General features: G+C 41.3%; 1 long non-coding RNA gene across 1 annotated transcript; it reads left to right on the top strand.

Moving 5' to 3' along the window:
- The first annotated feature begins 7425 nt into the window (after positions 1-7425).
- On the top strand, positions 7426-14260 carry LOC129736213 (uncharacterized). The gene is made up of 3 exons (XR_008732520.1): positions 7426-8672; positions 11721-11849; positions 13784-14260. It is a non-coding gene; the product is annotated as an uncharacterized LOC129736213 (long non-coding RNA).
- Positions 14261-14939: the final 679 nt, after the last annotated feature.

A 14939-nucleotide genomic window follows, 5' to 3' on the forward strand; every position in this document is an offset into this window, starting at 1 on the left:
CGAGGGGGAGGGGGTGCAGCGGCACGCCCCGCCCCGCGCGGGCACGCCCCTCCCGCCGCGGGGGCGCGCGCGGCGCCCTGGCTCTCTGCCCGCGGGGGCGCGCCGCCTGCCCCCACCGCGGCCGTTGGGGCGGGGCGGGGCGGGGCGCGAGTTCCGGCGGGCGGGGAGGGAGCGGGGAGGGAGCTTGGCGGGGCCGCGTCGCACCCGGCCCGCAGGGGGCCCGCGGGCGGCCGGGCTCGGCCCTGGCGGGGCAGGGGGTGCCCGGGAGGCGGGGAGGGCTGCCCGGCACGGGGGCGAGGCCCGGCCGTGCGGAGGCCCTGGCTGGCTGCGGCCGTGCGGGGGGAGGGGGCCTCGGCCGTGCGGCGCGGGCGGGCACAGTCCGGTAATGCTGTGAGGAGCGCGGGGGCTGAGGCGCTCCCGTGGCGGTCCCGTGTCGCAGCTACAGAGCTGAGCCGGATCGCTGCGTTTCGTCTCGCCCGGGGCTGACCCCCCCGGTTCTTTGTGGGGGTGGTTCCCCACCGGCCGGGGGCCCGGCCCCGCCGGCGCTACGAGCCCGCACCGCCCGCCCCGGCCGTTTGAGCTGCTGCTGCGAGGCACCACCTCTGGTGGTCTCTCGCCGGGTCCTCAAATGGCACGCATTGCTGCGGGAAGCTAAAACTTTTGTCGAATTTCCTGCAGCGGTGAAAATACGCTCTTTCAAGTTTTATTTTTCTTACAAAAAGATGTAGTCTCCCGAGGCAAGAGTGGAGAGGTGCCATATTTTTTCATCACATAAGAGATCTAGGATATGGCATGCACACATTTGCAGTGTTTAGGGAGGTGGTAGTAATTCAGCTAAAATCCACATCCGCAAAAATGAAAGTGTGTGTGTGTGTACTTTTATTCACATGAATAATGTGATTGCATGTGCATTCATACGTAGCTGTGCACGCCTTTGATTTCAGTTATACATGACAAAAGTAAATTGCTTAAAGTGTGTAGTGGCTGTGATACTTCTAAGAGAATCTTGCCTTACAAAACCACTTTCTGAGTGAGGAGTGAAGCTGGGAAGTCTGATCGTGTTCCTGTGTCCAGAAAATAATTTGAAATTCACAGCTGACAGTGTTCTGCATAACAGTTTTGTCCTCTCTCCCATTCTGAACACCTTGGGGAAAAATAAAATCTGACAGAACAAGCTGCTGTGTGGTTTGGTCCCCACCATGCCATGTGGTCAAAGCCTTAAAACCCAACTGCCCCACGCAAGATACTCAGGACCTGAAGAACAGTGAACATGTGAGCAGATCTTAAGTTATCTTTTATGTTACTGGGTATAAGAATTCCTCCCTGTCCAACAATACCCTTCATTTCCACTCACCACTGACAGCACCTGAGATTTATAGTCTACCAGAAAAAGATACACTGGAGAAAACACAAGTTATTCTATAAACAGTTTCCTTCTCCTAAGAGCAAGAGCCCGTGGATGATGAGTAAAAGTGAATAATGACCCTTCCTCTGAAGGGCTGTGGAATGCTGCCTGGCAACAGCAGGGGGGAAATCACACGTGGTTTTGGCTCCTGAGGTGGTAGTGGTCATGTCCTGATACTTCCTCATGCAGCCTAACTAAAGCAAAGAGCAAATGCCCTTCATCTTCAGAACACTGGGTACCTTCCACCATGCAGAATCAATTTTCTTCTCTAGAAGAGGAGGGCATGCAGCACAGCTAGGCTTACATTGGCCCAGATCTGTAAATTGGGCAAATTAGGTAGGATTTAGGTGCATAAATCCTGCCTAATCCCAGAAATGCCTGCCTTAGGCGAGTAAATCTTACCAGGACCTTGCTTTACAGCCTTCTTTCTGCTTTGTGTATGTTTAGAATTGCTGCAATCTTGGTAAAACCAAAAGCGTGGTACCTAAAATACATCGGAGCCTGGCTGAATTCTCAGGCAAGGCATTCCTCCAAGTGCTGCAGAGGCCTGATAAATCGGCCGCATTCGGGCCGCACTTACAAAGGACTTAGAAGATTAGTTTCTGTATAACTCATAGGAAACAGGTTGGCATCAGAGTCACCACTGTGAACACTACAGAAAACCTCTTCAGCCTGAAGGATGAAGGCCATTTAAAACGATGCAACTCTTTTCCCAGGAGGATGTTTTTGCTGCAAGCTATAAGCTATTCTGAAGCTGAGACTGAGACTATTGAGTATGGTGAAGGTGCTCATCCTGCCCTTTTGAAGTTATTTTGCAAATATAATTATTGGGCTATAGGGTGGTGGCATGATGCTGCTTTTTGAATAGGAAGCTCACCCATGGAGTGATGGAAGATCTTGGTTCTACTCCATTGTTCAGGGATTCATGTATTTTGCATTGAGTCATCAGATAAAATTTGGTATTAGTTCTGGGACACATGGAAGGCACATTACAAGTCTACTTGCCAATACTAATCCTGCAAGGTGCCATGCACAATGCACCCACAGTGCTTTCTGGGAGCCCAGAGTTTAAATGTTTTGTGGAACAGAGCCCATGAACTGCAAAGTGCGTGAGTGAAACCACACCTTCATCTTTTCTGCAGGCTGGTGCCAGCAGTTCTTTCTGAAGACTGCTGTTGGTTCCATAGTCAAGTCTTTTGCTTCAGAGTTAGTCTGAAAGTTTGATAAAAACAAATCACACATTGAGTTTTCACAAAGCTCAGTAAGAGTACATCTTTTCTACAGTCAGGTAAGTGCCTGAATGCTCTTAGAAGAGGGACTTGAGAATAATATTTTTTTAAAAGCCACATCACTTAGGGGAGTAAAAATCTCTTTTGAAAGCAGTTTATATCACTGGAACAAATCCATGCATAGTTTAGGACACCACATATTGTACCTTTCACATCATTCTTTTATAAAATTAAGCTGATTATTCCAAACGTGAAATTGGTCAATCTGATTTACAAGACCCAGAGAAATCCATCGGGATGCTCCCATCTGGCCCATACTTTTTTTCCCAGAAGAATTGAAGATGAACTGTTGAAGTGGTGACCAGCACTGATGCAACCGCTCTCTGTTTTCTACATGTATGGCCTGATCTATCTGCTGCTTCTGTCTCTGATGGGAAGTAGACAGGGGATGTGGAGTGAGATATGAATCTGTGTGGGAGGCAGAGCCCTCTGACCATTGTATTGATGACGTGACTGGGAGCTTGGGATAAAGTAAAAAGCTCCACTGAGCTTTTCCCCATGGTTCTCTATTGTGACCCCACCTTTTTTCCTTCCTCTTTCGCCGCCCCAGGACAGTAGCTTTCCTAGCAACTCCCTCAGGGTCAGGGAGTACTAAGGGAGTAGTAAGTTTATTGATGTTTTAAAAAAAATAATTTGGCCCAAAAATGTATTCATAATCAAAATATTTAAAATTCCTGAGGCAAAGGAACCTTGCCCGCAAAACAATGGATCCCTTTAAATGGGATTAATTAAAAACTAGCATTGGGAGAACATTTATTGTGTAAGACTCGGAGAAATACACCCACACCTCTCCCAACAGGTATGAGGTGACAACATAGGATAAGCCAAGAAAAAAAGGACTACATCTAAGCATAGCGTCTGACAAAGCCAGTAGCCTCTGTAGCAGGGAGTGGACTGCAGTGCCGACACTCCACCTAAAACCTTTCACAAAATTGTGTTCATCAAGATTGATTCTGTGTGTTCTGTCAGTATGAATCAAATTGGTTGACATTATTTCATGGAGTCTTTGACTTTACCTTTTTTATGCTGTTTAACTAGCAAGACAATATAACGCTTAACATCACAAGAAAAGCCCATTGCTGGTGGTGCAGTTTTATGTTACACCTTCTCATGAGGGAGCTGCTGCTGAAGGGTGGGTTCCTTTTTGCCCCATCCTTAATCATGAGTTTTTCTTGCCTCTGTACCAATATTGCAGCCCGCAGCGGATTAGATCAGTTTGCTCATCTGGTAGAAAACAAATCACAAATTCTCTCAAATAATTCATTTCCCATCAGATCAGTAAGCTGATACAGCTCGTCGTATCAAGTTATCACTTGATAACTAGATCCAACACACCAGGTGGGAAGAGAAGAACCCCTCCTTTTAGTTTAGACTACATTCCTCAGTGACAGAAGTGGGGAAAAATCAACAAATATGCTGATTGACATTCTCTGGAGTCAGGGTATCTCTGTGTAGATGAAAGAAACAATTAGCCTAGGTCAGAGGAAATAAGAGGAAAAAAGCTGTCTAACACAGCCTCTGCAGACAGCTCCGCTGGTAGAGTGGAGCCTCTTCTTTGCTCTAAATAAAGAGCCTGGTAACAGTTCAGGGCTCCTGTCCAGTAGCAATGAAAGCTGCAAGTTTTTCTAGGGGTCATTGGTACAAGTGGCACAGTAGTCCTCTTCTGGGTTAGTGTAGAGCACCAATATGACTGAACAAGCATTGGGTCATTAGCCTCCCTGTCATCAGCATGAGATATCCTAGCAGACTGTTTTCACAGGCTGTGAGATACAGAGCTAAAGCCTGCACTTAGGCAGTAGAAACAAAGTGCTATTTTGCAGTTTAATAAGTTTTGCAATCTGTGCTTGACAGAATTTTGCTCATTTCAAAACCTTTTTTTAGCTGCAATTAATGATTTCTGAGTATAGCTATGTTGTGTGAAAATGTTGTTATCTTTTGGGACATATGTTGTCTTTGGGACATCATATAATGTCTTTGGGACATTATATGAGCCTGATTTCTTTTAAAGATCCTGTCAGACTAACGCAAAACAAACTCCAAAGCCACAGCATGAGTTTTGCTTTTCCCTGACAGGCAGCATCAGAAAAGCAAAAGGGCTTATTACCCTCTGACCAGCATCATCTTGTCAGGATTGTATTGACCATTTGCATCAATTTTGAACAGAGAACACTCTTTTTGTAATAAGTCTCTTCAGAGACTTGTGTACCTTACCATCCATGTCATGTATACCATGATGAGCTTCTCGCCCAGTCTTCCAGCCTGAAATGATGTATGCCATAATAGGGACCTTCAGATTTCTTTTGCTGATTGTGTAATATTCAATATCTCAAAAAACCTGAGGCCTCAAGATCAAAAGCTGGAACCTCCTTTTCTTCCTTTTCACACCGTTTCACAAGCCTTCTTGTTTAGTAAGTTCTGAAGCCTACCATAACAATGGCTGCCTGTGACTTTCACACAACAGTCAAATGACATTTTGAAATCACATTTATTACCAGGATTAGTTTAAAATAATATTAGGAAGGAAAAAAAATTGTGAGGGAAATACAGTGATCTCAATATCCCATTTGTCCTTTCACTAGCATTGTTAGCCACAGCTGGCTGAAGCCAGGACATTTCCTCTTTCAAGTAACCCTCTCATTTGAATAAACCAGAAGAAAATCATATACAGTACAACGCAAATAAATTCTGTGTCTCAGCTGCCCTCTCTGTTTCACAGATCTCTTCAGTATCTGGTAGACTTCAACATCTGCTTTTCTTCACAGAGTTCTCTTCATTGCTGCTGTCCCTGCTCTGTTTAAAACTCTAGGAGATGCAGAAGCTTTCTCTGTTTTGGAAGAAGCAGATTACCTGTGTTTCTCCTAGGAATTGTCTTTGTTCAGTAATTGCTTGAACAAATAAAGAGAAACTTCATGTGGAATATCTGGAAGGGCTTCACCTCTGATTTGCATTATGTAAGATACACAGAGCCCTATGACTGCACGGGGTTTCACTTATGTGATCTTTTCGCATATCTTTTCTCATGTGCATTCCCCTCCCCCACACCTTTTTTTTTTTTCTCCCCTTAGTGGGGCTAGCAAGAATTTGCAGCATATTTATATTTAATACTAGCAACTATATAATGAATTTCAAGCTATCCGCATTAAACTTTCAATGATGGATAGTCTGTTCTCAGAGTAAGGGAAATAATAGCGTGTTTCACCCATGAGATTTTTGTAAACACCCCTGCTGCAGTCTTGACATTTTCCATAAAACCATTATGTTGTGGATACCTTAGCCATGAAGTGCTTTAAGTGATACTATTTTTGCAATACATTTAACATCATAATCAGATCATGGTCCATTTTCTGTAATTACCACAGTTGGTGTAATATATACGTCAGTCTTTATGGACTAGACATAAGATTACCAGTGTAGCAGTGATATCCTTTAATAGTGTTATAGCATAATAATAAGAAATGTAATCTATTTTCAGTCTGTAATTTTCCCAGCATCATAGGCAAAACCAGGCCACCTCTTAACTTACTGTTCTAAAGTTTCCTTGAGTATGTTTAGATGTGAGGTAGTAGCTGTTCCAACAGTCGTTATATTGTTAACAACACTCACCTTTTGTCATTTTAGCACTGTTTCTGCCCTGACCTGTTTACTAGAAATTCTGTTCTTGTTTTGGTGTATTTTCATGTACTTCAGCTTTCCTATACACATCTTTTTCATTTTATCTTCATGAACTCCTGTTCTTCCATAGTTTCAGCTCTCCCAATGGGAGGTAAGACAGTGTTTTGTTCTTTCACATTTGTTTCCTTTACATCTGATTTATATTTTACTCACTGTAAGAATATTTTGTTCACTGCATGACGTGAGTTTTACCTACTTGTGCTGGACAGATATATAACTGAAAAAAATGTTACTGAAACTTGCAAAATTGTGTCCAACTCATATTCATTGTATTTCAGGTACTGGGATTGCATTTTTCTGACAAAATGAAGGTATTTCACAGGGCCACTTTTACAGCAGCAGTGGGCTCGACAATATAGTCAATATAGTCTATGGTGTAGTTCTTATTCTGATGTAGGTATGTATATCTGCTCAGTTCAATCACACCTTGAACTGTTCTGACTACATCGACTCACACTCTGTTAACAGCAATGAGATTCTTCCCCAGGCAGAAATAGACACCTTTATCATAAACTGCTGTACTCAGAGGAGACAAATCCCACCTGAAACATAACTGTCAGAACAGTTCCCACAAAGAACCCTCCCATACAGAATATTTCTTTTAAAGACACTTGTAGTCAGTGATGAGAAGCTTTTGCAAAATGTTTTGTTAATTCTCACAGTCTTTACTAAGCTAAACCTGTGTTCTTCTGGAAGCCTTTTTCTGAGTTTTGGGTCTCTTGATCCCTATAGTGTTCTGATCTTAGACTGGATTTTGAAAATTACACAACTGACAGTACTTTCAAACCCTGTAAGTATCTTGAAAGATTTCCTTTTTGGTTTAATTTGTACAACTGCTATGTCTCAAATATTTCAGTCTTTCCAAGAGTGCGATATTTTCTCAAATCTCTATAGCACAGCATTTCTCATTTGCAATCTGGTGCTTGTGGTCTTGCAGTACTCAGAAAGGGAGTTACCTTAATTCATCTTCCTTTTCATCAGTCCTGTCTCCTTTTTAAAGAAAAATTGTGTTATTTGATTGAATCTCCTTCAAAGCATAAGGATTTCTGGAGAATTTAATCTGCTCTGAACTTTTTTAGCTTCTGCTTCATAGTGTTCTCCACATACCACTTCTTCTAGTCTATTATTTCTCTGGGCCGTCTTTTGTCTTTACCTCTGCTAGTGCTCACATGTAAGGCTTTTAAGTTGCATTAAAGAAAACGCTAGATTAGTGATAAAAAAGGCATCTTTAATACAAAATAAGGGTAACATGCATTAAGTAAGATACAAGAGATGAAAGAATTTATGAAGGAGAAGCTAAAAATGCTATGCTAAGCCAGTTGCTGGCACCAGCTTTGAATGGCAACAGTCACTGTGTTGAAGAGCATTCCGTCCTCTAAGCCAACAGGTCACTCAATTGCAACCAGAAACCCACTGTCATTTGTCTTGCTAGTTCTTGCATGATCTCAGTTGCCTGTCTGTACATTAAGTTTTATGCTCATATAGTTCTGCATAGTCTGTATGTTCTCATATACTATTGTCATTCAAGTGGTTTTCAACCTTTTTTTGATTTGTGGAGTGCTCTTTTTGAGGAGAGGCAGGAGCCTTGTGTGGCAGGGCTACATATTCACTGAAAATAGGGTTATTTTCCTTTAAACACTTAGTAATTCATGGATTGCACACAGTCTGTATCTCCCTGGTTAAATATTGCTGTTAATAGATCTCTTTTTTCCCTCAGTTATTTCCATTTGTCCCGGCTTGTAGCAAAGGTTAACCCAGCTTCATTTCTAGTAGTTTCCTTTTATCCTTATACTTCCAGATTTCTGAAATTAAATTTTCTTTATTGAGCAATATTAATGTCTTTTTTTTAACGTATTTCTGCATATTTTAAATATCTTGTTTGATGTATTTATTAACTTAGAGTTATCATCCCTGCTGTCCCTGTAGGTTGCCCCCCACCTCCCCCTTCGTTATTTGGCATTAAATATCCAGAAGCTTCTGGGATTTTTTGACACAAGAATTGCTGTTGTGTCCTGCATCAAGTTCCCTATACTTTTTAATTTGATAACCTCACCAGTCAAATCCCTTACCACCAGAAGAATCTTCCAGTAAAACAGCACTCTGTTGTTTGTTCAGTATTTTAGATACCGCTTTTGATTAGCACATCAATTTTCTTTTGCAGGAGCAGGCTGTCCTCATGTGCCAAAAGACAAGCTGGCAAGGAAAAAGGCCAGCCTATCTGAACAGAGCTTTGGCTGGAACTCAGGAAAAAGAGGAGAGTCCACAACCTCTGGAAGAAGGGGCAGTCAACTCAGGAGTGTGCCCAGGTAGCCAAGACCAACAGCATCCTGACTTGCACCAGAAATAGTGTGGCCAGCAGGACTAGGGAAGTGATTGTCCCCCTGTACTTGGCACTGGTGAGGTGGCCTGTGGAATACTGTGTTTGGTCCCCTCACTACAAGAAAGACATTGGGGTGCTTGAGCATGTCCAAAGAAGAGCAATGAAGCTGGTGAAGGGTTTAGAGAACAACCCTTACAAGGAGTGACTGAGGGAACTGGGGTGGTTTAGCCTGCAGAAAAGGAGGCTCAGGGCAAACCTTATCACTCTCTACAACTACCTGAAAAGGGGCTGTGGTGAGGTGGGTGTCAGTCTCTTCTCCCACATAACAAGCTACAGGACTAGGGGAAATGGCCTCAAGTTGTGCCAGGGAAGGTTTAGATTGAATATTAGGAAAAATTTCTTCACCGAAGGGGTGGCCAAGCATTGGAACAGGCTTCCCAGGGAAGTGGTTGAGTCACCATCCCTGGAGGTATTTAAAAGACGTGTAGATATGGTGCTTAGGGAGATTGTTTAGTGACTTGGCAGCGCTGGGTTAATTGTCAGACTCAATGATATTAAAGTTCTTTTCCAGCCTAAATGATCCTATGATTCTATGTTTCTCTTTCCTTTCTTTCTTGCTGCTCCCACTAGCTTTTACTTTCTCATTTTGCCTCCCAGTCTCAACTTCCTTTTTCTGCCTCTGAGATGGCTGATACCCATTCCACCTTGAACCCTACTTCCTCATCATCATCTTTGCCTCTCCTAGTATTCCCCTTTGACTCAATCACTCTCCTTCCATTTACACTTCTTCTTCTTCTAAACAGAACCAGCATAGCACAGAAATAGGTAAAAACTGTGACAAAATGACCTTTCCTCTGCTCTTCATTTTTGACAAAGGCTGCATCTTCTCTCCGACACTGGCTGTGCACCTGCCCTCTCTTGTGATAATTTCTGCAAAACTCTGCACCTCCAGCTGGTCCCTAGAGGAGTCACATTGGTGCTTTAGATAATGAGGCTTCCCTCCCTCCAGTCTGTTCTGGCTATCACTTTTTTTTAATACCTGCCTACTAACTTTCTATGTTCATTGTCCATGTGACACCATTTTTCTCTCTCTCCTGTACTAAAACTTCCATTACAACTGGCTTCTGGCTTTCTGTTTTGCTCTTTCTGTAGCTGATCATTTCATTTTTTTACACTGAGATCTCTGCTTCTTTGTAAGTCTAGATCAGCTGCTTTATTTCTCCAGATAAGTACTGTTTGTCTTGCTTGCCTCATGCCACTTCAGTGTGTTCTTGTTCCTTCCATCAACCAAGATATTTCAGGTTTTAGAGAGGGCAAGAAGGTATATGGCAGACTTGCAAATTGAAGAGTTAACTTCTCAAAGCTTTGCCACCATGCATTATTATTCCTGATGTTTTAAAAAAAGGATACTGTTCTCAAATCAGGAAAACCACAAGAAAATCTCAGTGAGATCAGGCTGCTGGGAAAAGCTTGAAAGAAAGGGAACTCTGAAACGGAAAGAAATTGAGTAATCCTGATTCTTAGGAAATGACAGAAAATGAAAATCAGAATTCCTGAGTAAGGGCAGGGGGAAGGGCATTTAAATAGATCCTATAACAAAGACAACTGCAGAGGGAATTGCAAAAGCACAGAGGAATGAAGCAACCCTGCTCAACAGAAAACAGGAGTAAGCAGCAGTATGCTGGAGGCCCTGAAGACTGCTAGTCTTTCACAGCAAGTTGCAACAGCAGAGTTCCCTGCCGCATGGCCACCAGGCTAGAGAAGCTATGTAAACCCTGGTGGGTGTATTAGACTACATTCAGAGAAGCCACAAGAGTATCAGATAAATGTCCTAATATTTGTGGTAGGAGATGGGACAATGCAGTTGTTATCATCTGTGTGTCCCTTTACTAATGTGGAAAAGGAAGAAAGTTTGCAGAGGAAAAGACATGCTTGATTCCTGATTAATGACAGACAGATTTTGTTTCTAGTGCCACTTACTAAGATTGCAAAAAAAAACAAGCAGAGAAATAATATACTTCTTTAACAAGAGTTGTTCAGTGCTATTTACATGATTGTGGGGGAAAAAAATGTTTTACCAGGTCAGCTATCCCACGGAACAATTTCTTAAATTTTGTTGACCACTAGTGAAAAGATCATGTAAGCCAGTAGCATTCTTTATGCCACCAGCAGAATATACAACATTTCCAGTAACACTAAGAAGTCAAAAAAAGAAGTATGAGAGAAATGAGAAAGCCAGATTTCCAACATAGTAGTCTTAGTGCCATAGACTTGCTCATACCAGAACACCTTTATAAAAGCAGAATAACAATAAACTCTAGAAGAGGCCAGGCTTCTGGGCTGCATCCAGCATAGGTGACAAGAAGGAAGAAAAGCAGCAGTATATAACCACGTCACATCAGGATGCAAATAGCTAAAAATATTGGAAACCACCCAGAGGACCGAGATCAGAAGATGCTTCCACGTTCCCCACAGGAAATAACATGATGAGATAGACAACCCCATATTACACAAAAAAAAAATCAAATTGGATGAGAATTCAAATTGATTCTAGAATGGTTGTGCAAGGGACAGTTGTGCCAAAAGAGTACAAGTGTTTCAGCCATGTGTCTGAAAAGACTGTAGACTCTATGTTCACCCAGGAAAGCTGTGTTAGATATTGGTTGACAGTTCCTAGGGAACTGCTGGAACCACAATACAGAAGAATGAATGTAAGTGGAAGAAAGATAAAATTGTTTTTGGAGCAGTTATCACTGTGAAAAAACCAAAAACCTGAAGCCTGTTCAGTTGCAGACCTCAGAGACCTGGTGCAATTTTGGACATGTGCAGTATTACTATACGGCATAATATATGTAGGCAGTTTATACCCAGTTCCTAAGGAAACTAGAGAAAGGGAAGAAAATGTTCCAAGAAAAATGCGAGAAATTATTAGCTACTTTTACTGTGATTGCCAGGAATGAAAGAGTTAGCTGCAGAATGAGAGCTTGGTTACACTGGTGATAGAAAGTAATCTATAAATAAATGCATTTCACAGGTCTTCACAGGATTGAAAAAAAGGAACAAAATAAGATTGAGATAATTTGCCACTTCCTTTGGTGTCATAGTTCTTCATTGCTTTCCAGTATCAAGGCAATGCAGTTATTTCCAAGACAGGAAGTATTGGGTAAGTACTTTTTAAGTGAAAAGCCAATTACTTCCATAGGCATCACAGAACTTAATGAAAGTATGGTTTTGGAATAATACTTGCTTCATTCAGCACATCAGATATTTGTTAGGTTATCCAAAGCCAAAATACTATTAGAAATAGGTGACAGAAGAAGCTTTTGGTACATGCTTTCCTGTGAAAGAATCAGCTTAACTATAGCCCCTGTGTTTACAGTCGTATCCCTTAAACATTTCCTTAGTACTCTTAGTCTTCAGAAAGAATCAGCCTTATGGGAACCAGATTACTAGTGTAATATCTGACTGGTAAAGCTGACAGAGAACACAAAGCTGAACAAAATGTATACCATATGTAGGTCTAACAAGACAACCAGACAACCTTGCCTTGCATGAAAGGAAACATAAAACTCTAGGAAATCTGAAGAGGAAATGAGAAGTGTTTCCAGCCTTAACATATACAACTTGTAAACAGTATCATAAGAATTACTTTTATTTAAAAAAAATATATTTTTAAAAGATTCTGTATATACCAAAATCTATATGCAATCTCAAATGAAGATAATGCATGGAATGTAATTTGCTTACCGAAAAGGTCCGTTCACTGTGTGCTTCAGCAACTGTAGAAAATGGTGCATCTTTGTAACATTTAACAACCGTGTTTAAAAAATAAGAACAAATGAAGAGGAAAACCAGAAGCCTGTCACATATTTCAAGCATTGCAAACATACAAACAAACCCAACCCAGCATTATGTCCCAGTGGAAATGAAAGTCTTAGTAATGACACAAACATTTGAACAGCTTACTGAGTATTTGGTTTGGTTTGTTTCTGTTGTAAAAATGCCTCCTTAAGCCTTTAGTGGCACGGCTGAATCCAAAACCGTTGAACAATTTTTTGCCTAGAATACAAATACTGTTACTGCAACATGGCAACTTTAACTGAGCACTTCCCAGAGTGCAGTCTTAGGGACACATGTTTTGTCAAGAGCTCCAGTTACGCAATAACGCAACAGGAAAGAGCTTAGAGTCAAGGGGAAAAAAAACAACAAACAAACCCTGAGGCCTTTGCTGACCTTACAACAACAGCAATTTCAGCATCAGCCAGCTGACTGGAGCCAGAGATGCACCATTAAAAAGCCTGCTGGAAACTTGCGCAAAGCTGGGTGGAGCAGAAGGAACAAGCCTCTGCCAGGTTTGCTCTCATCTTGGCAATGACCTCTGTATCACTGACAAAGTGTTTCTGAAAGAACAGCATATTTTTATGATTTCACTTCTTTGAAAATAAGTGCTTTACGATATCCACAAGGGATGCTGATATAAACAAATTTAGGACAAAAATACAGCAGTCAGGTGGAAGGCCTTGACCACACAGACTCATACTCTATCACACAGCTGTAAAATATATAACCTAAACAGAAAAAACAACCTTGTTTCCCACCCTGCAGAGTCACTTAATGGATTTCAGCAGCAAGTAGGCCACAAAGCTGTTTTTCTGGAATGGAAATGTTGTAGTTATTTCCTTCTCTAAATATACAGAGCAGGCAATAATGCTTAAAGAATCTCATCCATAAATAGAAATCAATATTGCAATACATGATCCTCATGAAGTCCTGATTTGGCTAAAAGCTCTTAATTTCTGGTATAGCCCTTCATGGCATTTGTGCTGCTGGCAGGAAGCTGCCCAGCAGTGATTTATCAACAAGGAAAATAAGTATCTGAAGCTGGGCTCCTATGTCCATACTTAGTTACCAAAATAAATTGCCTGATTTTCAAGCTTGCCAAGAACCAGAAGCTCCCAGGAGCACATGTGTGATAGAGAAGGAACAATTACATAGCAGATCAAAGCTAAAGCAGGCTAACCAGAGTCCACGAAATTACAGAGGAATTCAAGCCTTTAGTGCCAAATGGAACATATTTTATTTCTTTTTGCTTTTCAGTTCCAGATCTCCAGTCTGTGACCCACTGAGAAAGCTACTAACTCCAGAATCGCCTGTTGGTGACCAAATCTGACAAACTTCAGAACAATTTAGGGAGTTTTCACCTGACATTTTTAGGACGGCTTTCTAAAGCTGTGCCAGATCACTTACATGTCCAGATATCTTCTAATCCAGGGTAATGTAATGAATTTTAAATCACTGTCTCCAGATGTCTAGCACAAAATAGTTTAAGAGAGCTTAAACTTAAGTCAGCTTTCTGTGGAAAAGGAGTATAACATTTTGATATTCATGCATTATCTACAATGTTTCCTGCTTGATGCAAGCATAAAATTAAAGGTCCGTCTTCAGAAAGTGTCTGATACTGTCAGAGCTACATGTTACTTCTTATAGCTCCAAGTGGCCAGAACTGAAGTCAGACTACCTTGGGCAGATGATGACCCTAATTGGTGTCACTCAGACAGAAAAATATGGCCCCACAACACCACAATAAATCATGATATTATAAATTATTTATTCACAAGTAAAGCTTCAGCCTCCTGTGGACTAAAAAAAATATACGTATTTCAAGACATAAATAAGAAAAAAATGGCTAATAAATTCAGAGCTGTTTTGTTGCAAAATAAATAAAAATAAATAGTTTTTTTCAGTTTGGTTCAAATAAATCCAGTTGGACATGACTTAATGAATGTCCAGGAAACAAATCCCAAACATTTCATCTCTATCACATATCACCAGCTACATATAACCATAATGAAGTCAGTGAGGGCCCAGTGTCATAAGAGGGTATGGATGCTACTAGAATAAAAATAACCTCAGTAATATTTCCCACACTAGAACCAAGAGGCAATTTAACCTCAGAATAATAAGCCTAGTGTTCTGTGTTTACTCTGACATATTAGAAAAAAAATTACTGTTGCCAGTTTCAGCTATATCTGATCCAACATTGCTTTAAAGCTGTGTTAGTAGCACATGTGTGGTGTTTTAGAGCAACCTGTGTGCTAGTTAGAGTCATGGAAGGTTATTCATAAGAAAATTACATAGTAAATCTGTTTCAGTAGGAGAGAAAAAAAAAATTCTTCTCATTATATCCCATATTTGTTATGTGTTAAGCTTAGCTCTCCTCTTCCACTATAATTTTTCATCTTGACCCAAATAT

Source organism: Falco cherrug, chromosome 5 (genome assembly GCF_023634085.1).
Source record: "Falco cherrug isolate bFalChe1 chromosome 5, bFalChe1.pri, whole genome shotgun sequence".
Classification (NCBI taxonomy): Eukaryota; Metazoa; Chordata; class Aves; order Falconiformes; family Falconidae; genus Falco; species Falco cherrug.